The 23,913-nt window shown below is 35.1% G+C and overlaps 1 pseudogene; it reads left to right on the plus strand.

Moving 5' to 3' along the window:
- The first annotated feature begins 22,760 nt into the window (after window positions 1–22,760).
- On the plus strand, window positions 22,761–23,863 carry LOC105972781 (uncharacterized; annotated as a pseudogene).
- The last annotated feature ends 50 nt before the right edge of the window (window positions 23,864–23,913 follow it).

A 23,913-nucleotide genomic window follows, 5' to 3' on the forward strand; every position in this document is an offset into this window, starting at 1 on the left:
CTCGATTGAGTATATTAGACTTTAAGTCTAAATGATAAGACTCTCGAACATTTGAGTTAGAGGGTATTCCCCATTTATAGTACTATTCGTTCATGATCAACGTACTATAACAATTTTATTATATATTGAGGCTTGAGGCCCAAATCGAGCACGTGCAATCAAGTGACTCAAAGATTTTAATGATATATTAAAAAACAAAAGCCACTTGCTCTCTAATTTGTGCGACTTGAAAAGCTCGATCAATCGAAAAAGACCTCGAAGTTCCTAAATTTTAGGCTCGAAGCCTAGTTTAAATATGAAAGCTTGAAAGCTTATGTGGAGGAATATTAAATATAAATGCTTGAGGCCCTGAATAAATTTGAAGACTATAAGTCTCAATTGAATACATTAGACTCAAGGTCTAAGCGATGATAATCATCATTGAATATTTGAGTTAATGAGTATTTCCCACTCAAGGTACTATTATTAATTTACGATTACGTACCAATTATAAAGGTTTGAGGCCTAAACCGAGTACATAAATTCAAGGTATAAAACTCAAACCTTGATATTTGAATAATATATTGTACTCGAAAGAACTATTGAGTTTGTTGTTCAATGATGTATATGAAGATTTGAGTTAATTATAGTACTATTATTTCATGACAAGTACTATATAATGATTTATATGAAGCCTTGAGGCTCAAATTGAGTACGTACTTTTAAGCAATAAAATTCAAATTTTGAGATTATATATATATGCACTCGAAAGGACTATTCCTTTGTAATTCAATGATATGAGACATATCACACAATTCGAAATTATTTTTGATAGCTCAAGAAGAAATGTAACTATGAGCGTTGGATCATTGAAGTTAAAAATCCATTTATGTCTCATGATATCACAAAATATTCGTGTTATTGTTATGTGCCTTGAGGACACAAGCCAAATATTTCATAATGAAAATGTGTCTATAAGACACCGAGCAAAATATTATTGTTTCATTTTTCAAGAAACAAGTACTTAATTTGGGGTATGTGTCTTGAACACATAAGTAAAAGTAACATTACATGTAGTTACTTATGAAGAAGAACATAGATAGATATTTGATCCTCTATAATTTGCTCTCTTTAAATCTTGACTTGTTGTTTTGCAAACGACAAGTAAAATATTTCATATTGATATATGTGTCTTGAAGATACATATAATGAAGAATTGTAAGAGAAAATATTCTCTAATTTATGGATCTATATTATGATCATGAAGTGACAACATAAAAACTCAAGTTGCACTCGTAATAGCAAAATAAAGATTTTTAATAGCATATCGTACTATAATACGAGTTGTGAGCTAATACAAAACTCGTTCAATTGTTGTTATTCTTTGAAAGTGAAAACAACAATATTAAAAAAATTCAAAGAGATATGTTGACATGAAAAGCTATCATGGTGCTAAAGCTTATTTACTATAAATTTTATCTCAACATTACAAGTGGAAGAGAGATGAGAAATATGAAAAATGATTGGTCATATCCATTTTATGATAAAGCATGTTGATAAGCTTTATCAAACACCAATAGAAGAGCAAAAGAAATTGTGTTGATTTTGGTGTCACAGTATTGACCAATTCAATTAAAGATTTTGAATCACAAAAGTTTAGTGATGCAAATTTTATTCAAAATCCATATCTATGGATGGATGTATGTGCATGATTTTTTATACTTAGTCAAGATGAGATGAGATGAAATTTCAAACCAAACGATAAAAGGTGGGATCTCATTTTCTTGTTAAAATTCGAAACCTCTGCAACTTCTGATTTTTAAAAATTTACAGTTTAGTCCTTCAAAATTTTCAAAAATTTCATTTTAGTCCCCTAGATTTAAAAAAATTTACGATTCAGTCCAAATGTTTTTCAGAATATGCAGCTCGTTCCTTTCATCATCCGAAATTCTGAATCTATTTCAACATTTTCAACTTTCACAGATTTTTTTAAAATTGCAGCCTAGTTCCTGAAGTTTTCAAAATTTACAATTTGGTCCCTAAATTTTCAAAATATACAGTTTGGTCCCTGAATTTTCAAAGTTTTGAAATTTAACCATTTATGTTCAGAATCTGTTAGATTCTCAAACGAAGTTATATTCAGCCACATAACATGATATCATGTGGTTTGTTTATTATTTATGCTATGCAATCTTTTGCACCCCTAATGGGTGATATTTCTATGGCATACATTGTCAATTGCCATTTTAATGAGACAATTTTCCCGCCGTTAAGGGGGAGATAAGAAGCCGGTTCTTGTATAACGGCGTGAATTATATGAAATGATATTTGTCTCATCTAAATTTGTGCATGGAAATATTTAAGAACAAAAGAAAAAAGAATTTATTTGCAACAATTTTAATGTGTAAAATGCTAGATGCATTTATCGACAAAATAGCAACTTGATATTATAATATATGTTGCAAATGAGTGCAAGAGAAAATGTCTAAAGAAGGACACATTGCACATTAGATTTTTTCATGAACGTCTTAATAAACGAATGTCCTCGTAGGACAAATTTTACATTGTGATTGCATCGTGAATCCCTAAATGGGTGAAAAATGATTACGATACACAGCTAACCAATTATACTTTATACATATAAGAGGGGGAGATATATAAATGTTGGTTCGAATGATTGACACCCTTATAAGTGGTGTGAATACCGTTCAATTCAAGTCTACTAGCGCTAGTAGCATCATACTCTCATCATATTACTTATCTCATTCGATGAAAGGATTCGTCTTAAAGACGATGTTGGGGGACGCCTCAACACTAGTATCCATTACTATGATTTGAGAATTTTTGCCAGTTGTGGTGGCATAAATGAAATACATATTTGGATGAGAAAATCATTGATGATTATATGGTAGCTACCAAGACCATTATAAATCGAACCATTATGTGCCAATAAAGAATTGATTGGCAAATAAATCATGGTTAGCTTGCTCTCTAAGTGAATAGAGAGGCATTTGAGACTATTAGTTCTCAACGTTGTTGTTGTACCGATATAATATCTTAAAGAATTGAAAATTCTTTTCGAACGAATATTCATGTACCAAATTGAATGTTAATATTGAGTTTGAAAATAAAGTGGACATGTAGTCCTCAATACCCCCTCCACATTGTGAAACTCAAAAGCGCGCATTTTGTCCATGTAGGACATTTATATTGAAATAAATAATGAGTTCAAGCACATAAAGTATTATGACAAACTTTATTGATGCAATATAGAATTCTCTATAAGAGAAAAAGACATGGTACATGAAAAGATATGGATCTCTACAAGAGATCGTACCCACAAAGGCTACAATCCCCATTTATATTAATATAATTCTTTAAGGAGAATCCGGTACCGGATTGTGAAATAGTGAGCTCTTGATTGATTATAAAGAAATATGGGGAGTACTTAAGATGTTATCGAATAACTATATGTACAATTATTTCTATAATGTGAAGAGCTTGAAGCTCATAAATCTTAATAGATGTCGACATCTAATTGGTCATTAGTATATGCATTCACAAATGCAATTGACCATGATTATTTGAAATTATTGATGACATGAATTTTACATTGACTTGCGGTCATTACATATAAAGTTGTGAAAGTCTTTAGTGCCAAAGTGGGTAAAATCATTGCGGTAAATTTCAATGCCTTTTGAAAATATACTTTTATGATGCAATCACTTTATGATGGTATTCAAAATTATTTGACATGCACCATATGGATGCAATTACCGCATATTTATATGGATCATAAATTTTTATTTCAAAGAATTGAAAATTCTTGAAGCATATAATAAGAGGTCTCATGAGTTAGACTCTACGAATGATCCATTCAAGAATATGGTATTGTCACCTTAGTTAATACATTGTTTACAGAAGGAATAATCAAATAAATTGATTTCCATTATCATTTGGTGCGAATTAAATCTGTGGAGACTCATGAAGAGCTCACAAAAATGGTCAATTATTTGGTGACATAATTTGAGATGAAAAAATATTGGAAGGGCAAAATGCATCTCGAAAAGAAGATCTATTGAGTGATATTATGTTTGTCCAATCATTGGATATAATTGAAGATATTTTAAGCCCTCGAGAAGATAATGAAGACCTTGGTCTTAATATATGAGGATAATGATGTCGGATTGCACTAACGAGAGTGTGGCTATATCAAGGGAGGTGGCCGAAGAATTATTGAAGATTTCTGAATTACTCGAGAGTTAAAGAAGAAAGACGACATTGACAGTTATTGATGACAAACAAATAACGAGTTTGCAAATCCATACGTCGGCGATCTTACTCCAATATAATGTCTCATGCTGAAATAAGGGGGAGCGTGATCAACAATTTCAACACTGTACTCTTTTTCCTTCGTCCAAGTTTTTATCCTAATGGGTTTTTCTTGGCAAGATTTAAATGGATATGTACTCTTTTCTCCTTCGTTTAGGTTTTGTCCCATTGGGTTTTCCTAACAAGGTTTTTAACGAGGCATACTCCATATATGGTAGACATCCAAGGGGGAGTGTTATGAATTTCTTAAGTGTGGATGACCACCATTACTCACCATCATCAAGCACCCTTACTCCCACCATTTACTCACCATTATAGGTCCATAACTCCTTGTAACTCATGACCTTTCATGGTCTTACTTGTACTATATATAGTGCTCCATTGTATTGAGTTGGATACACAAGAAGAAGAAGAGAATAATATATTTGATTCTCTCTATATTACTATGTCAATTCATCTTTGCTTTGTTCTTCTTTATTAGTTTCTCAACAATATCTTAATAATTTTTTTTAATGTGCATTCAAACTTGGGTCAAGTGATTTCAGGATCTGTGGCTCCATATGTAGGCCACCAAATTAATGAGGGGCAAACAATAATTAAGAGATATTAATTTTGTTCTTTGATGTAATTGCGCTAGCTAGGGGTAAGAGTCGGGTGGATTGGATCAGAAATAACATTTATGAAAAATTTCGCAAAAAATTTGGAAGTACAAAATTAATTCCAATTTCGATTTTAAAAAAAATCGGAATTTTAAAATCCATTCCAATTCCAAAAATCCCGGAAATTTTGGGATTTTGAATTTTATTCGGAAATCTCATAAATTTTAAAATTTCAAAGCATAACGGAAATTTCCATAATTTTTCAAAAATAAGAACATCAAGGTCGATAAAAGTAAAACTAATAACTGCTAAATTTCAGTTAAAAATAAATAAATAAAAATAAACCAAATATCCAATAAAACTTCTAACAACAATTCAATCTGTCAAAATCCCAAAACAAAACTTAAATCAAATTAATGTTTCAGAGAAAAATAAAATAAAATAAAAACTTAAAATATGTATTATAGAATATATATTATTTATAGACTGTATTTTTGGGAAAAAATCGAAGTTTTTTATAATTTTTATTTGAAGGATATTTTTGACTTTTCAGATCAAAAGACACAGAGGTTTTAGCATCCGGCACCCCTGTGTAATGTCTAATGCCTAAAAAAAGCACTAGGTTAAAACAATTAGCACGTACCCCCGGTGTTACAAAAGGCCCCTACGAGCTGATCGTGTGATACACTCGCCAAATATGCGAATGGGGTTCGACTTTTTGATGTGAAAAGACCCAAATACCCTTTACATTATAAATTTCAAAAATAAGCCCCAAATAAAATTTTAATTTTTTCAATTCAATCCCTTCAAGTTTCAGAAAAACCCTCTTCTCCAAAGTCAGGGACTGAATTGCTAACCAAAAAAATCCCAAAAACACCTCCGCCGCTTCTCACCACCAGACCGTTCCTGTAACTTTCGGGGCCCTAAGCATGTTTGGGAAAAATTATACTAATTTTTTTTTTCTTTCTTTAAAAAAAAAATAATTTCCTCATTAAACTACCAACAAAAAGTAATATATTAAAATAATAAATTACATTAAGTAGAAAAAACAAAGTTACTCGATTTTTTTATTATTAATTTCCAGAATTTTTATTCTATTAAAAGATGGAAAAATGAAATGTCATACTAGAAAATAAGGGTTTATTTCTTTTATTTGCTAAATTTTGTGTATGTCAAAAGTTCTTAATACGTCAAAATTAAAAAAAAAATAGAAAAATAAGCCACATTTACTTTTTTCTTAGAGTCGTGTTGTAGCTGCCTCATAAATGTTGGGGATCAGGCATGTGTGCTGCTGCAGCGGAAAACAATTTTTTTTTTTTTTATTTTATTTATATAAACAAACACACACACAATAATAACAATTAATTGCATACCTTTTTGCTTCCAATCACCGACAAACATACTCGCATATATAATTAATTTAAATAACATAAATTAAATCATCATAGCATGCTCGCGAAATTAAATCAAATAATAAACATTCTCAACGAACGATTCACACAAACACAAAATAAATTTCATTGAATTAGTAACAGTTGCTATATTACCAACGATCACATATGTCAACAAATTATAGTCCATGTATATATATTCACGCTATAACTCAATTTCCACACCGAACATCCATATAACACAAAGAGGAGGCCCTAAATTTGATTTTGTTTATCAGGTACATACCTAGGAAGCAAATAGATATAATCCACTTCCCACCAATATGTCTTCATTTACATTTTTTTTATGTTACATCTTTAATTGTTAATTCGAACCTTAATATTTGTTTCTTACAATACAGAAAATGAACCAACCATGTCTCTTGCTTCTATTTTTCGCTTAAGAGACTTACAAGTAACGCAAAACTTGGAACGCTTAAACTAAAAGCTTTACGAGTTGGGAGTGAGATAAGCTACGGGACAGACTTCATTACAAAGTTGCGGGACAGTATTCAATATCCCACCAATATCCCACCAGGGTCTCCCACCAAAGCCCAACCCCGGTCAACAAATCTATAAAAACACCGAAATATCAATACATTGGCAGAAATCTTCCCAAATTCTTGCAAAACTCTGCCACAATATTATTTTTCTTCTTTTTTGCAGTACTCTGCTACATATTGGGGTTTTTGATTATTCGTCAATTCTAGTGATGGTATTTGCGAACTTTCAATAAATAAATTTTTATTGTATAGTTTTTTTGATTTATTTAATGTTAACAGTCATAGTCATGTAATATTCTTCATTTATTTAGAGTTAACATGTTTTAATTTTTGAAAATATAATTTTATTCGATACTTTTCTTTTGAAGAAAATAGGTTAAATACGTTTTGTATCCCTGATATATAGTGTATATAACACTTACCTCTCGATATTAAATATTTTGTATCTTAAGTTTTAAAAAATAATAATAATCTTAATATATTTCCACTTTTATTGGATGGAATAATTAAAAAAAAATCAAATAATTTATTAAAAATTTCAATTGAAAAGTCAATGCCAATTGTAAAATTTTATATTTCTTTTGTATCTAAAAGTAACTAAACTTAAACTATTGGAAAAATATTGATAATAATATATATTGTATAATAATGAATGAAATTTTTTTTAAGAAATTAATGAATTAAAATAAATTTAAAAGTCACTAAAATTAATTATTTTAAGAAATTAATTATTGATTGATTTCTACAAATTTATTACAAATATATTGCACATACATTTTATGAAACGATGTAGAAATTAAAGAATAATTAGTTGTTTGGAATTCATTGATTTTTTAAAATGTTTTCATAGTATTTTTTTTTTTTGCAGATGACCCCATTGTGCTTTCATTTTTGCAGATACCCTCTTTAAGTTTGACACACTAGGTTATATTTGACGGAAAAACTAACGGAAGCTATCCTCCATTAATCACAGGGGGATTATGTGATGATATTACAAGCACAAGAGGGTCATCTGCAAAAAATTGAAACCACACGGGTGTTAAGTGCTACTTACCCTATTAAATATGTACCCAATTTAAGATAATATTTTTAAGGATAAATTACACCTACACCCCGGAAGTATGCTAAAATAACTTTAAAGTCCCTGTGGGTTTGGTAATTACAACCACACCCCTGAAACAATTACGGAGCCAAGATTTCATGTCATGGGGAGCGATATGCACTTTATTTGCTTTTCGCGGGGCCGTTAATGCTACTATAGAAGAAAGTTTATAAATATTGTATAAAATAATAAGGATTTAAGAAATGTTGCAGGAGCTATGTGTTGTCTCAACCACTTTCTTAAACTAATAATCCGTTAGAATCCTAAAGTAATAAATTATCCAATGCATTATTTCGGGGGGGGGGGGGGTGTTAAGTGTATATGTTTACACTTTATCATACCTTTTTATTTGAGCTTTTGGTGTGTTTTAACGATAATTGGTGCGTAAAAAGTTGATTTATTGTATTTTAGGTACAAATTGAAGGGTTGGAAAAGATGCAGAAAAGTCCACACCTCCGTCCACTCCACAGTTAACGGAAGCCTTCATAGCCTGGCAAAAATCTGACCGTTTGCTTCGAGGGTGGATTATCGGAACACTCACAGAGGAAAGTCTTGGACTTGTTGTTGGTCTCGACACAGCTTATACAGTGTGGGAGGCCCTAAAAAATGCATATGCCCAAGAATCACAGGAACGTGAATTCACACTACGGCAACAAATAACGTATTCTCGAAAGGAGGATCACACAACAATCACCGAACACATTAGCAAATTCAAAGTTCTCTGTGACAACTTAGCGGCTATCGGAAAACCTGTTCCAGATCAAGAAAAGGTTTTTTGCCTTCTCACAAGTCTTGGCCCACAATATGAAGTTTTTACCACAACTATGTTGAAACCTCCGAGGCCTGCATACTCAGAATTGGTATCTCAACTCCAGAATTTTGATCAAAGGCGTAGTTGGTTCTCCAACCAGACGGATGGCCCAACTCCTACTGTCCACCCTCAAATGGCTTTTTATGGACAACAACAGCGATACTCAAAATCAAATTCATCAGGCTATCGTGGCTCATCACGGAAATTCACTTCCAATGGACGTGGTTTTCAGGCACAACAACAAAGAGACTCCAACCATGGCAATTCGTCTTCTGCAAATCTCCAACGACGACCTCCACCACCAGGGGAACGCCGAATGACATCTGTGGAAAGGGAAAAATTCCGCGATCAACAATGCCAATACTGTGGGGCGATGGGCCACATTGCTAAGATATTTTGGTGGGTGCCAAAGAATTCCACTCAAAGGAATGAAATTCCACAGGCACTTGCAGCTCTTACATTGGATAATACCATTGCAGACACGGAATGGACCACGGACACCGGAGCCTCCAACCATATGACAGGTAAACCAGGTATGTTAACAAATATCCGTACACATTTTGGTGCTGATTCTGTGTTAATAGGAGATGGTTCTTCTATGCCAATTCTTGCAACTGGTGATTCTTCTTTACGGCAAAAAAATATTACCTTGCCTCTCAATGATGTTTTGTTGGTTCCAAACTTAACAAAAAATTTATTGTCAGTCAGCCAAATAACAACTCAATTTCCAGTTAATTGTGAGTTTTCTAATGTTGATTTTTGTGTTAAGGATCGGGCAACAGGTCGACCAATGATCACTGGGAAACGCAAGGGTGATCTTTATGTCTTGCCCACTTTTCCGGAACTGTATTTCTCTCATCGTTTTAGATCCAGTACTGCAGAAGTTTGGCACCAACGCCTAGGCCATCCCCAATATTCAGTTTTAAGTATGCTTAAAAATAAAGGACTTATTGATGTCGTAGGGACAACAAAATCACAAAATTTGTGTGATAGTTGTCAACTAGGAAAGCTTAGTCGTTTACCTTTTTCTTGTTCAAAACATTCAAGCATTAGTATTTTTGAAAAAATTCATTGTGACTTATGGGGACCTGCCCCTGTTTTATCGATTGGAAAGTTTCGATATTATGCTTGTTTAGTTGATGATTTTTCCAAATATACGTGGATTATCCCCTTACGAAATAAATCTGATTTTTTTGTTGCATATATTGCTTTTGAAAAGTATGTCTTTAGGCAGTTTAATAAAAAAATCAAAATCTTTCATTCCGACGGAGGTGGTGAATTCATCAATTCCAAATAATCGACTCACTTTCGCTCTTCAGGTATTGTTCATCAGGTATCTTCTCCTTATACTCCCGAACAAACTGGTGTGGTTGAAAGACGTCATAGGACTATACGAGAATTAGGAATGACCATGTTATTTCACTGTGGTGCACCTTTATTTTTATGGACAGAAGCTTTTACTACGGCCGTATATCTTATGAATCGTCTACCATCATCTGCTCTTAACTTTCAAACACCTTATTTCATGCTTCATGGAACGCATCCAGTTTATTCGTCACTTCGAGTTTTTGGGTCTAAATGTTTTCCATACACTTGGGATACAAGAAAAAATAAATTTGACCCAAAAACGGTTCTCTGTATTTTTGTAGGATATAGCGACACGTATAAGGCATATAAATGTTTTCATCCTTCAAGCAAAAAAAAATTTATATCACGGTCATGTTGTATTTGATGAATTGATTTTTCCATATAGACCTACTAACACGTCTTGTATTGCAACAGAACAACCGCATACAATGAGTATTTTTGACTCATGGTTGCCACATGCTACTGTTTCTTCTTCACCAGGTATATCTACGGCCGCTTCATTACCTCCTTGTGTAAGTCCTCTACTGCCCACTGCTACAGCTGATCCCACTCCCATCGAGCCACACATCTCTGATGAAAATAGGGAGTTATTCGAGTCCCCAAATATTTCTGCTCCGTCTGTAACAACTTCATCGCCAGAGCCTCATGTGTCTGATAATTTTCCCGAAATAATTGAAGCACCCGAATTGTCTCACACCAATCTTGCACCAGTGAGTCATTCAATGGTCACTCGGTCTAAATTAGGAGTGATAAAACCAAACCCGAAGTACGCCTTAACCACCATCACATCTTCCAGTATACCTCGTGAGCCCCATAATGTCAAAATTGCCTTGGCAAATCCTGGTTGGAGAGCAGCCATGTATGAGGAATTAGATGCACTACATAAGAACGAGACTTGGTCTCTTGTTCCCTGCACACCAAACATGCATGTCATTGGTTCAAAATGGGTGTTCAAGTCAAAACTTAAACCTGATGGCTCTTTAGATCGTCTCAAGGCACGTTTGATTGCAAAAGGGTATCATCAAATTGATGGAGTTGATTACACTGAAACATTTTCTCCGGTTATTAAACCAGGGACAATACGCATGATAGTTACCATAGCTCTTGTTCAAAAGTGGCCTATTCGTCAGTTAGATGTTAAAAATGCGTTTTTGCATGGTTTGATTTCCGAAGATCTTTACATGCAACAACCACCAGGGATGAAAGATCCTCAATATCCGTCCCATGTTTGTAAACTTCAAAAGGCCCTCTATGGTCTAAAACAAGCACCGCGTGCCTGGTTTGACCGATTTAGTTCGTTTCTTATTAAATATGGTTTCTTTTGTAGCTTAGCTGATCCGTCACTATTTATTTTTCACTCCGTTTACGGATCATTATATTTATTACTTTATGTAGATGATATGTTGCTCACTGGATCCACTTTAAAACTTGTTTCCGACTTTGTCCAGGTGTTAAGCAATGAGTTTGCAATGAAAGACTTGGGGCCTATTCATCATTTTCTTGGAATGGAAATTACGTCAACAACGAGTGGACTTCATTTGTCTCAATCACACTATGCACTGACTATACTTGAACGTTCCAATATGGTGGATTGCAAGCCAATGAGTACACCTCTTGAAGCTAAAACGAAAACATCCTCTAAAGATATACTTTTGACAGATCCAAGCTTTTATCGAGGACTTGTTGGAGCTCTACAATATCTTACACTAACTCGTCCTGATCTTTCTTACAGTGTTAATTATGTCTCTCAATTCATGCATGCTCCGACGTTCACACATTTAAAAATGGTTCGACGCATTTTACATATATTAAAGGGACCATTCAAATAGGATTACACTTTTCTTCACGCACTACACTTGATCTTTTTGCCTTCTCTGATACAGATTGGGCAGGGTGTCCTACTACACGGCGCTCAACTACCGGTTATTGTACATTCCTTGGGAAAAATCTTATCTCATGGTGTGCCAAGAAGCAACATACAATTTCTCGCTCCAGCACAGAAGCCGAATATCGTGCCATGGCAAACACGGCGGCTGAACTCACATGGATATCTTTTATTCTGAAAGACCTTCGAGTTCCATTGTCATCACCTCCGGTACTCTATTGCGACAACCTTAGTGCTCTTTATATGACAGTGAATCATGTATTCCATGCACGTAGCAAACATATCGAGCTGGATTATCATTTTGTGCGCGAACGCGTTGCCCGTGGGCTACTTGTCACTCAACATATTTCCTCTGAAAATCAAGTTGCTGACCTATTCACAAAGCCAATGTCAAAAATCGCTCTTCGTTCTTTCCGCAACAAACTTTGCCTTCAGCCCCGGCAAACTTTGCGGGAGGATATTAGCAACGTATCTAATAATCACGGGAGTCGATGGAGAGATAAGGAAGATCAAAACTCTTGGAGAGATAAGGATGAAGACTCTCGTGATTTACCCACAATAAGAGGAGAGAAGTTGGGTGAACTTGGAGACCTTACGGCAACAACTTCAACCCAAGATGATAACTCACTTAGATAAGGCAAATCAAGGATTCATAGTTATCTAGGATTCCTGTCTATTGTATTTAAATACCATATCTAAAGCCTATTTGTTTACGGTGAAAAAAACATACAGCAATAAAGAAAAGCTTTTTTAATATTATTCTTTCTTATGAAAATTAATCTTTGTTTCTCTCTTTTCAAGCATAGATTTATCGTTTATGACTTATTTTATTTGTGTTTTTCCTTTAATCATGAGTAGCTAATTTTCTTATTTCTAGGATTTTATTTGGAACCCTATGTGGGATTTATGAACCCCTTTCTATGATTTTATGCAAGTTTTAATTCCGGATTATTTCTTCTACTTGTTTTATTAAGTTCATGAAACTGGCCACTTTATGCGCTTTTATGTTATTGTTAATCGCATGAATCGGAAGATCGGGTTAATAATTAGAACTGTGGTAGAAGAGCCTTTGTGGTATTAACATAGGAATATAGTTAATCTCTTAGGTAGCCATTATTGAGATTTGTGCTTAATGTTGTGTTCTAGAATTAATTGCATAGGAATATAGTAATTGAATCTAGGGTATTAGAATCGTAATACACGCGGAAGCGGGTTATGATTATTTTAGCATCTCAGGTTAATAATCTGGGTTAATTGCTTGCATAATTGAAGGAATTGGGGGAATAATAATCTCATAGGGGGAAGAATAAAATCCCAGGCTTGTTTTCATTGATTAAATCTTCGTTTTAATTGCTTTCTTGTTTTTGTCTTTTTAATTGCTTTAGTTTAATTTAGCTTATTAATCATCTTTCGACTGTGTAGGGTGGGCTTGATAACAATTGGTAGAATTTAGCGTCTAGGTTTAGATAATTAAATATTCCCTGTGGGTTCGATATCCGGACTTAATTGTCCACTTTATTACTTGTACCAACAAGTTTTTGGCGCCGTTGCCGGGGATTATTTTAATTATTTATTTTATTCTAGCTCTAGATTTGAACAATTTTCACGATTCACCCATTTAATTTTTGTTTTATTTTTTTAGGTACTGTGTATGCGTAGAAGACCCGATCTTGCTAGAGAACCGTTTGATCCCGAAATCGAACGTACTTTTCGAGCGGCTAGGAGACTTCAACGCGAAAACAATATAATGGAGGACGAAGAACGCAGGGCCGCGGGCAATTTACTCGAGGCCAACGGAAACCAAGTCCAAGACCCACCCCCTCAACTTCCAGCACAGCCAGCAGTTCGTCCACGAGCACTTCAAGATTACATAATCCGAACTCTAGACGGATTCCGCCCGAGCATCCAATATCCACCCATTGAGGCGCACAATTTTGAGATCAAGCAAGGCCTCTTGACGATGCTCCAAAATAACGGGTTATTTAGTGGATTGGCAGGTGAAGATCCCCATCTTCACATTGTCAATTTTCTAGATACCTGTAACTCCCACCGTCAAAACGGCATTTCCCAAGAGGCGCTTCAATTAATTCACTTCAAGCACTCCCTACAAGGAAGAGCTCGCCAGTGGTTGATGTCCCAAGCCCCCCACTCTATCTCGTCGTGGCCTCAACTCCTCAACTTTTTCATGAAAGTTTATAGCTCACCCGAGAAGGACGAGAGAATCCGACGAGAAATTCATAATTTCGTCCAAGAGCAAGGCGAGCAATTGTACGAGGCATGGGAGAGATTTAAGACCCTTTTGACGCAATGTCCAACACATGGAGTCGAACAATGGCGGCAAATCCACATCTTCTACCAAGGGATCAACGAGAATGCACGAACCGTTTTAGATGCCTCAACCGGAGGTAATTTTATGAGTCAATCGATACCGGATGCATTTATCATGCTGGATCAAATTGCACAAAATCGGTTTGCCAAGTCAAGCGAGAGGACGATTAGTGGAGCCAAGAAAATTCCCGGAGTGTTAGAGTTAGATGCAATTACGTCCCTTCAAGCCCAAGTGACCCAAATTGCTCAACAAAATCAACTCCTTCTGCAGCACATCAAAGCAAGTCCACCACAACAAGTCCAAGCAATTGATTCTCCATGTTGTGAAATTTGCGGTGGAAATCATTACACGCTCCAATGCCATCAAGATCTGGAGTCACTCAACTACGTCAACAATGCACCTCGCCAATTCCAAAATCAAGGGTGGAGATCACAAGGGCAATATGGAGGAAATCAACAAGGCCAAGGATATCAAAGACCTCAAGGTCAATTCCAAAATCAAGCCCCTCCTCAACAAAGCTATCAAGGCAACAATCCACCGGCCCAAAAATCAAACACGGAGGAGATATTGGCCCAATTCATGACTGCTACTCAAGCCTCGCTGCGGAATTTGGAGAATCAATTCGCTCAATTCGTTGTGAACCAAGAGAAACGTCCGGCGGGAGCATTGCCATCAAATACGGAAGATCCTCGAAAGCAAAAGTTCGAGACGTGCCAAGCTATCGATTTCAAGATCGAGAAAAAGGAAGAAATTCAAGTCAAGCCGCAAGTCACTGTAGCCGAATGGATCGAGCCAATCCCATATCCACAAAGATGGCTAACGAAAAAGATCGAGGTCGAGACATGCCAAGCAGTCACCTTGAAGAACGGCAAGAAATTGGAGGAAGCTCCACGAAAAGAGAAGAGAAACACGGTAATCGAGAAGCCGAAAAAGAATGAGGAAAAAGAATCAACTCATGGAGAGCCACCATCGACGGTTCCTTCACAAGTCCCTCCAATTCCTTATCCTCAAAAGTTTATAAAGAAGAAGCTCCATGCCGAATATCAAAGATTTTTGGACAAGTTGAAGGAAATTCGAATAAATATTCCTTTCATTGAAGCACTTCAAAAGATGCCAAAGTGGGTGAATTTCCTAAAGGACCTCGTGAAGAAAAGTAAGAAATTGCAAGGGAACGAGATGATCCAACTCACGGAGCAAATTAGTGCAATTCTTACTCGGCCTCTTCCACAAAAACTCGGCGATCCAGGTAAGTTTACTATTCCTTGTACTATAGGAGGTAAAAAATTTAGACCGCTCATTGATTTAGGTGCTAGCATTAATCTTATGCCGTACTCTACTTTTAAAAATCTTGGGTTAGGAGAAATTGAACCGACAGCTATAACTCTTCAATTAGCCGATAGATCTTTAGTTTACCCAAAAGGTATTTTAGAGAATGTGCTAGTGAAAGTCAATAAATTTATCTTCCCTGTCGATTTCGTTATACTTGATATAGATGAGGATAGGGAGATACCTCTTATCGTAGGGAGACCTTTTTTAGCCACGTCAAAAACGCTAATTGATTGTGCTAGTGGTGATCTTACAATGACTGTTCATGATCAAACAATCAAATTCAATGTTTTTAGTGCTAATAAAAATCCATGTGATAATAATGATTGTTTTGCTATTGATCTTATGGATTTTACAACTCATGAAAAATTTGATGTTTTGAACTTGGACAATGGGAAAGTATCTTTGAGTGCAGGAGATGATGGCAGAAACGGGAATCGGACGGAGCAAGTTTACGTCATGGACTCAATTTCAACTTCTCCGAGAGAAATTCATACGAGTTTGAGTCTTAACGGCGATGAGAGTGCAAGGAAGATGTTGCCACCCAAAGGCTCGAGCAAGTCACGAGAGAAGGATGAGTCAAGCTATTGTGGTCGTAAGGAGAAAGTCAAAAGGAAATTGCACAAAGGACAATTGGTGTTATTGTGCAAATCACGGCTGTGGTTATTCCCAAGGAAGCGCAAATCAAAGTGGTCGGTACCATGTATTGTCCAAGAGATTCTTCCTCACGAAGTGGTCAAAATAAAAGAGCGAGATTCAAACCGTACGTTCAACGTGAAGCGGAGCCAACTCAAACCGTATTGGGAAGCGAGTGAAGATTTCCAAGTGACTTCGGTCACTTTTGCTTGAAATTAAAGAAGCAACGTCCGGCTGAAGACTTTAAACTTAGCGCTTCTCGGGAGGCAACCCGAGCTTTAATTGTTTTTCGTAGTTTTCTTTAATTTTTCGTTTCGTTTTTATTGTCATAGGCATGCATTCTAATTAATTTATTTGAATTTTAATTTTCAGGGTCGAAAACATGGTCAGGGGGTCCAGACGGCCGTCCGAAATTGCAAGCAAAATCCCAGACGGCCGTCTGGGAAAGAGAAGGCCGCAATTTGCAGCTCTGCCTGTGGGACGGCCGTCCGAAAAATAGCCTAAAAAGTGGGACGGCCGTCCCACAACCAGTGAGGGCAAAAAAAAAAAAAAAAAAAAAAAAAAAAAACCGGACAGCCGTCCGAAAAAGAGCACAAAAACCGGGACGGCCGTCCGAGTTAAAAATAGGGTGTTTTAAATTTATAAAATTATATTTTCTCCCTCATTATTTCCTAAACCCTCCTCTTTTCTTCTCTCAAACTCCCACACACAAATTTTTGAATTTGTTTCGAATTTTTCTTCCAAAATTCACAATTTTTTTTTCTTTTGTTGGTGTTGACAGGGACGTTAGAGAATCGAATCAAATTCTCCAAAATATACTTATTTGAGAGAGCTAGGGAGGAGCACCCCGATCACATCGACTCCGACTGAATCAGGTGTTTTCTATCCTTAAACTTTGGGCTAAATTCGTTGAGGGCAACGAAAATTTTAAGTTTGGGGGTGAAAAAACCGTTATTTTTGTGCTTATTTGTTTTAGTTTGCATGCATTAGGTTTTATTCGTTTTTATTGTTTTTCTCGTTTTTCCGGAAAATAAAAAATAAAAAAAATAAAAAAAATTTGTTTGAGTCGAATGCATCGATGAGTTATGATGATGAGAGATGATCAATGTTTGATGATGAAATTGCTTGTTTTGTGTGACAAGGATTTGATGTTTGTTTAGCTTTCGATTCAACGGAACTTAGAAGCGAATTATTGCTAGGAATCACATTTTGTGCATTGCTTTGGTTGAATGTTTTGTATTTTAAATTTGGAATTAATTTGTGCTAGATCATGCTATGTTCGGTTTTAAAACTCAACTTAGGAAATTTATGATACGAAGTATTGAGTAGTGAGTGATTTGGGATATGATTTGGGACTTATTTGAACCGTTTGAGCCTTTCAAGCCGACATTTTTATCGAAATTATCCTTAGAACCTTGATTTGAGCCTCGGAGAAAAGGTGTTCTTTCTTTTAGCCAATGAGTAAGGTAGAATAGGTGGAGATTCTTGAAAATTACCCCTTGGAGTTCGGTCGAGAAATTTTATAAGGTCCTTCTTCTTCTTCGAAAAAAAAAGGAGAAAAAAAAAAAGAAAAAAAAAAAGAAGACAAATATATATGCTTCTATATATATATTAAAAAAAAACAAAAAAAACAAAAAAAAAAAATAAAAAATAAAAATAAAAAAATAAAAATAAAAAAAATAAAAAAGAAAAAGAGAAGAAGAAGAGACTAGAAGGGAGAAATAAGGACTAGTTGTTGAATTATTTTTGAAAACTCGATCCATTGTCTCAAAAGCAAAAGTGGAGACTTTTGAACTTTTGAGAATCGAGTTTATTAAAGTCCGTAGAGGTGAATTCATTGTTTCAAACGCCTATCTTTCAATTTTTGGCGTAATCACCTGAATTAAAGAAAAATAGCCACATATACCCATAATATTTCCTACCTCGAACCAAAGAGCCTAACAATTGAAAGCCACAAAGCCCCAATGATCCCAATAGCTTAATGTTCGATATTAGTAGACTAGAATAATTTGGTGAGTATTTGGAGTCAAGCATATGCATGTAAGTATAAATTATTTCTATCTTTAATTTGCAAATATTGGATGCTTGAAGCATTTGTATGAATTGTGGTTTTTAGTAATGGTGAGTGACTAAGTGTTGTTGAATTTTGAGCTTGCGAATGCCTAAGAATTGTCATTATAATTACAAGTTCTGAAAACGTGAAGTTGATCATTGATCTATGTGATGAGATGTTATAGTTGAGTTATTTGCTTATTGGTAGATTTTGCTTGAGGACAAGGAAAAGTTCAAGTTTGGGGGTGTGTTAAGTGTATATTTTTACACTTTATCGTACCTTTTTATTTGAGCTTTTGGTGTGTTTTAACGATAATTGGTGCGTAAAAAGTTGATTTATTGTATTTTAGGTACAAATTGAAGAATTGGAAAAGTATGGGGTCAAAACTGAAATTTTGGAGAAAATATGGGCCAAAAGTGAAAAAAATCAAAATTCTGAATATTTAAAGCTCGGACCCCGTCCGAGTTTTAGTTCAAATTGTGGGACCCCCGTCCGAGACTCCGAAGCTGCGCAGTAAAGGGATTTTAATTGCACAAGGAAACTGCCTTTTTCCCCAAGTTCTTCACCCTATATTAGACCAAGCCAAGCACTCAATTGGAATCTTTTGACGCAATTTCAAGAGCAACAAAGCAATAACGAAGACGAAGAATTCGAAGACTCTAAGCATAGATTTATCGTTTATGACTTATTTTATTTGTGTTTTTCTTTTAATCATGAGTAGCTAATTTTCTTATTTCTAGGATTTTATTTGGTACCCTATGTGGGATTTATGAACCCTTTTCTATGATTTTATGCAAGTTTTAATTCCGGATTATTTCTTCTACTTGTTTTATTAAGTTCATGAAACTGGCCACTTTATGCGCTTTTATGTTATTGTTAATCGCATGAATCGGAAGATCGGGTTAATAATTAGAACTGTGGTAGAAGAGCCTTTGTGGTATTAACATAGGAATATAGTTAATCTCTTAGGTAGCCATTATTGAGATTTGTGCTTAATGATGTGTTCTAGAATTGATTGCATAGGAATATAGTAATTGAATCTAGGGTATTAGAATCGTAATACACGCGGAAGCGGGTTATGATTATTTTAGCATCTCAGGTTAATAATCTGGGTTAATTGCTTGCATAATTGAAGGAATTGGGGGAATAATAATCTCATAGGGGGGAGAATAAAATCCTAGGCTTGTTTTCATTGATTAAATCTTCGTTTTAATTGCTTTCTTGTTTTTGTCTTTTTAATTGCTTTAGTTTAATTTAGCTTATTAATCATCTTTCGACTGTGTAGGGTGGGCTTGATAACAATTGGTAGAATTTAGCGTCTAGGATTAGATAATTAAATATTCACTGTGGGTTCGATATCCGGACTTAATTGTCCACTTTATTACTTGTACCAACAGGGGGGGGTGTCATTGTAGTTACAAATACCACAAAGACCTTAAAATTATTTTAGCAGACCTCGGGGTTGCAAGTGTAATTTACCCTATTTTTATTTTAAATATTAAAATATGAAATTTTTGTTAATAGATATTTTTATAATATAGTTTAATTGTTCTTTTGGGTTATTCCATCCAATAAAAGAGAAATTTTGTATGTATTAATATTTAAAATGCAAAATAATAGTGTTTGAGGGGTAAGTATTACAAATGATACTTGAAGGGGTAAGTGATATGTATGGTATACATTATGGGTCTAAAGTCTATTTAACCCTTTTTGTTAAAGACATTTTTTTTTTCAAGCACTCTCCCAAATTACTTTACTTAAGTGGGCCTTGGAGAAATTATCAAAGTATGCAAGTCGAGTTAAGTATCTCCCAATACAGACAAAATTTTCTAAAACTCCAAACATGAAAGTTGTAGAGCGTTCTTCTCTTTTTCCAAGGCATATTTACACTTCGAATTTGGAGGTGGGACGATAGAGTTATGCGTGTTTTGATAAGTGTTCATTTTGCATGATTTTCACTTATCAATTCTTCGAGTTTTGGTCTTCGTTCATCCGAGTTTTCGGCTTTATTTGTATATATTATGCGTTTCTTGTTTTATTTGTATTTTAGGTAAAGAGAAGCTATTTTTGCCGATTCGAAGCGATTTTGGAAGCGAAGCCAAGAACCAAACCAAAAGTGCATTCTCGCGGATTGTGGCAGTGTTTGGTATTCCAAGCATAACTCTCGCATACAACCTCCGATTGAGCTGATTCAAGTGGATCTAGAAAGAAAACTTCAAGGGCTACAACTTTTGTGGAATGCATATTTGTCAATTCGGGCTTAAAAAGCGTGAAAAAAATGTTTGAAGTTAATGTAGAGGCCAGATCGCAATCCAGAAACACCGGATCGCGATCTGGTGGCAAATTCCAGTAGCAGCGAAAAATTGGGGCAGATTGCGATCCGCACCTCCTAGATCGCGATGTGGGAAGGCGGTGCGCAGTTTTCGAGGCTGGCAGATCGCGATCCAAGAAGCCCAGATCGCGATCTGGGCACAGAAATCGAGACAAGATATTTTTGTTTGATATCTTACTATAAATAGAAGGTCTCTTTTTCATTTTTCGATATCAAGACATATATCTCGACCTGTTCTTCGATTTTTCTTCGGTTTTTGCCAGTTCTTCGCGGGAAGCTTCGACGAGGGTTTCGACTCGGGTTTTTCATACGCTTTTCTTTACATTTAGTTTATGATTTCTCGTGTTCTTCATTTTGATGCTATGTTTGTAATGAACTGAGCATTTTCTTTTAGGGAAATGAAACCTTGTATATATAGATTTTGATTCCCAGATCTGTGATCTATTTGTCGTTTTTGGATTATGTTTATGTTTTCCTGTATTAAATGCTTTCGATTGTTAGGCCAACAGTTGAATTGATTCTAAATGGGAATGAACTCGAGAGAGGATTTTTCGTTTGATTTTAGGAAAACATAGCTCGGGTTGTGAAAACGGAGACGTGATGCACCTCGGGTAGCCCTTAAGGACTTGACCTAAATGCTCTCTTAATATCAGGTTCTGAACGGAGACGTCGGACCTATGGGTAGACTCTAACTACATTGGAGGAGACGGGGGTTAGGGTACTTTAGTGTCTGGGTTAGCGAACATAGAATTGACAATAGATTCGGATTTATAGATCTTTATCGATAGTACACCGGTGGATTTTACCCTAGAAGCCATCACACGTCGAAATTCCTTGCTTGTCCTGGCGGGCCGTTGTTTTTATTTTTGTTTCGTTTTAGCTTCATTTCATCCCCCATTCTTTCGTATGTCTAGATAAAGTTTAGGATAGTATAATTATGGTACTTGGTAAGTTTAGGAACTTAATTCCCTGTTGATCGATATCTGGAATTCACTATTCTACAAAACGCGATATTGTACACTTGCGGTAATTTATGCGTAGGTTTTACGCGTATCATGTTTTACAGAGAGATGTCCAATTGTTCGAAGATTGCCGAAATAACTTTGTTTTGCACTTTACTCGTGGAAAATATAAGATATAAAATTCTTACCAAATCCCCCAACTTAAATAATACTCTCCAAAAATTGTAACATTTTGAATAGATATACTATTTTATAACATATTATGTTCATCTGTAATGCATTACCATCCCCAAATAAAAGAATACGAAAGTTTGTCATTTCATTATTATAGGTTTGAATTTAGATTGGACGGCTTATTCAAGTTTGTATTTGTAACTTAAGTCATAATAAGTCATAAAAAGAAGTAATTATGCATTAACTCTCCATTATAACGATTCATGTATACAAAATATATTCAGATTGTGTTTTGTTCAGAGTTTTACAGAAGAATAATTTTTTTATATAAAATCATAGAAAATATATAGAATCAACAGTAAAAGAGTCTGTTACATGATTTTTGAACGTTGGGGGTCTAAAAATACAATTTGTGCGTATTAGTTGGGAAAATGGTGTAGATTTTCCACGTAGGCCAAATTCTTCTTGACAACGACGAAAATAAATCGTTCTTACCCGAGTCACTACAGCTGATAGAGTTTCCCAATTTGACGAAAAATTATACGTCCATTATACGGTGTAAGTGTGTTCGAAAAACTATCCCTCATAATTTCCTTCGATTATAGGCCATTGAAAGACCATGAAAAATTCTAATTACTCAGAAACATATCTTCATTTTTCCCTGGTTCCTATAAACATCTTTGTCGTCATAGCTTTTTTAATTTTTAATATGCATAACTATTACAGGTGATGTAAACTTAACAGTTGTTTTAAATATTCGAATATAGGAAGATCGAATCAATTTGTTTAGCTAGAATCTTTTCTTTCATAATGGATTATGTACATCATTTTAATAAGGTAGTAAAATTATGGAAGGAGATGTTAACTTCACTAGCTCATTTAAGATCTAGAAAAAAAGTTATAATTGCAACAACGACATCTGGAGTTGGCGCTGCAATAATGCCTGGCGGAAATACAGCTCATTCACACTTTAAAATACCAATCGTTGCAAATGAGTCCAGTGACTGCAATATATCGAAGCAAAGTGGTGTGGCTAATCTATTGTATACAACAAAATTAATTATATGGGATGAAGCTCCAATGGCAAAAAGATGGGCTATTGAGAATGTGGATAAGTTATTTAAGGACATAATGGGAAACGATGAGCATTTTGGGGGTAAAGTAGTGGTCTTTCGTGGTGATTTTAGGCAAGTACTACCCGTGGTTTCAAGGGGTACAATTCATCAAACTATTTATGCCATCTTGGTGAAATCAGCGCTATGGCATAACATGATAAAATTTTCTTTGTCGAAGAGTATGAGTGCACAAAAAGATCATGAATTCGGTTATTTCTTACTTCGAGTTGGAAATGGAGAGGAAACCTCTGATATTGAAGGCAACATTAGAATTCTTGAAGAGATGATTGTCAAGTATGACAATGAAGAGGATTCCATGGCACGGCTTATTGATTCAACTTTCCCGAGCTTGAGTAGTAATGTTGAATCCTCTACTTACAAGACAACTCGAGCAATACTAGCATCTAAAAATGAGGAAGTTGATAAATTGAATGAAAAGTTAATTTCTATGTTTCCTGGAGAAGCAAGAACATTTCAGAGTTTTGATGAAGCCATCGATGTTATAAATAATAAATATGAAGAGGATTTTCTCAATTCTTTGACTTCAAATGGCTTGCCCCTGCATAAGTTAGTCTTGAAGAGAAACTGTCCAATAATCCTCCTAAGGAATTTGGACGCATCAAATGGATTGTGAAATGGTACAAGAATGGTGTGTAGGAATTTCAAGTCCAATGTTATTGATGCGGAAATAGTATTTGGCGAACACGTCGGCAAATATGTTTTCATTCGTAGAATACCACTTTCCCCAGTTGAAAATGAGGGCTATCCTTTCAAATTCAAGCGTAAGCTATTTCCTATTAGACTTTGCTTCGCTATGACAATCAATAAAGCACATACCCAACAATTCTTAATATAGGAGTCTATCTGCCTCAACCGGTGTTCTCTCATGGCCAACTATATGTAACACTATCAAGAGGAACTTCATGATCGACAACCAAAGTTCTAATCAAGCCGGATACTAACAACCACACCATTAT

The sequence above is a fragment of the Erythranthe guttata genome, chromosome 4 (assembly GCF_056151865.1).
Source record: "Erythranthe guttata isolate IM_541 chromosome 4, IM_541, whole genome shotgun sequence".
NCBI classification, from domain to species: domain Eukaryota; kingdom Viridiplantae; phylum Streptophyta; class Magnoliopsida; order Lamiales; family Phrymaceae; genus Erythranthe; species Erythranthe guttata.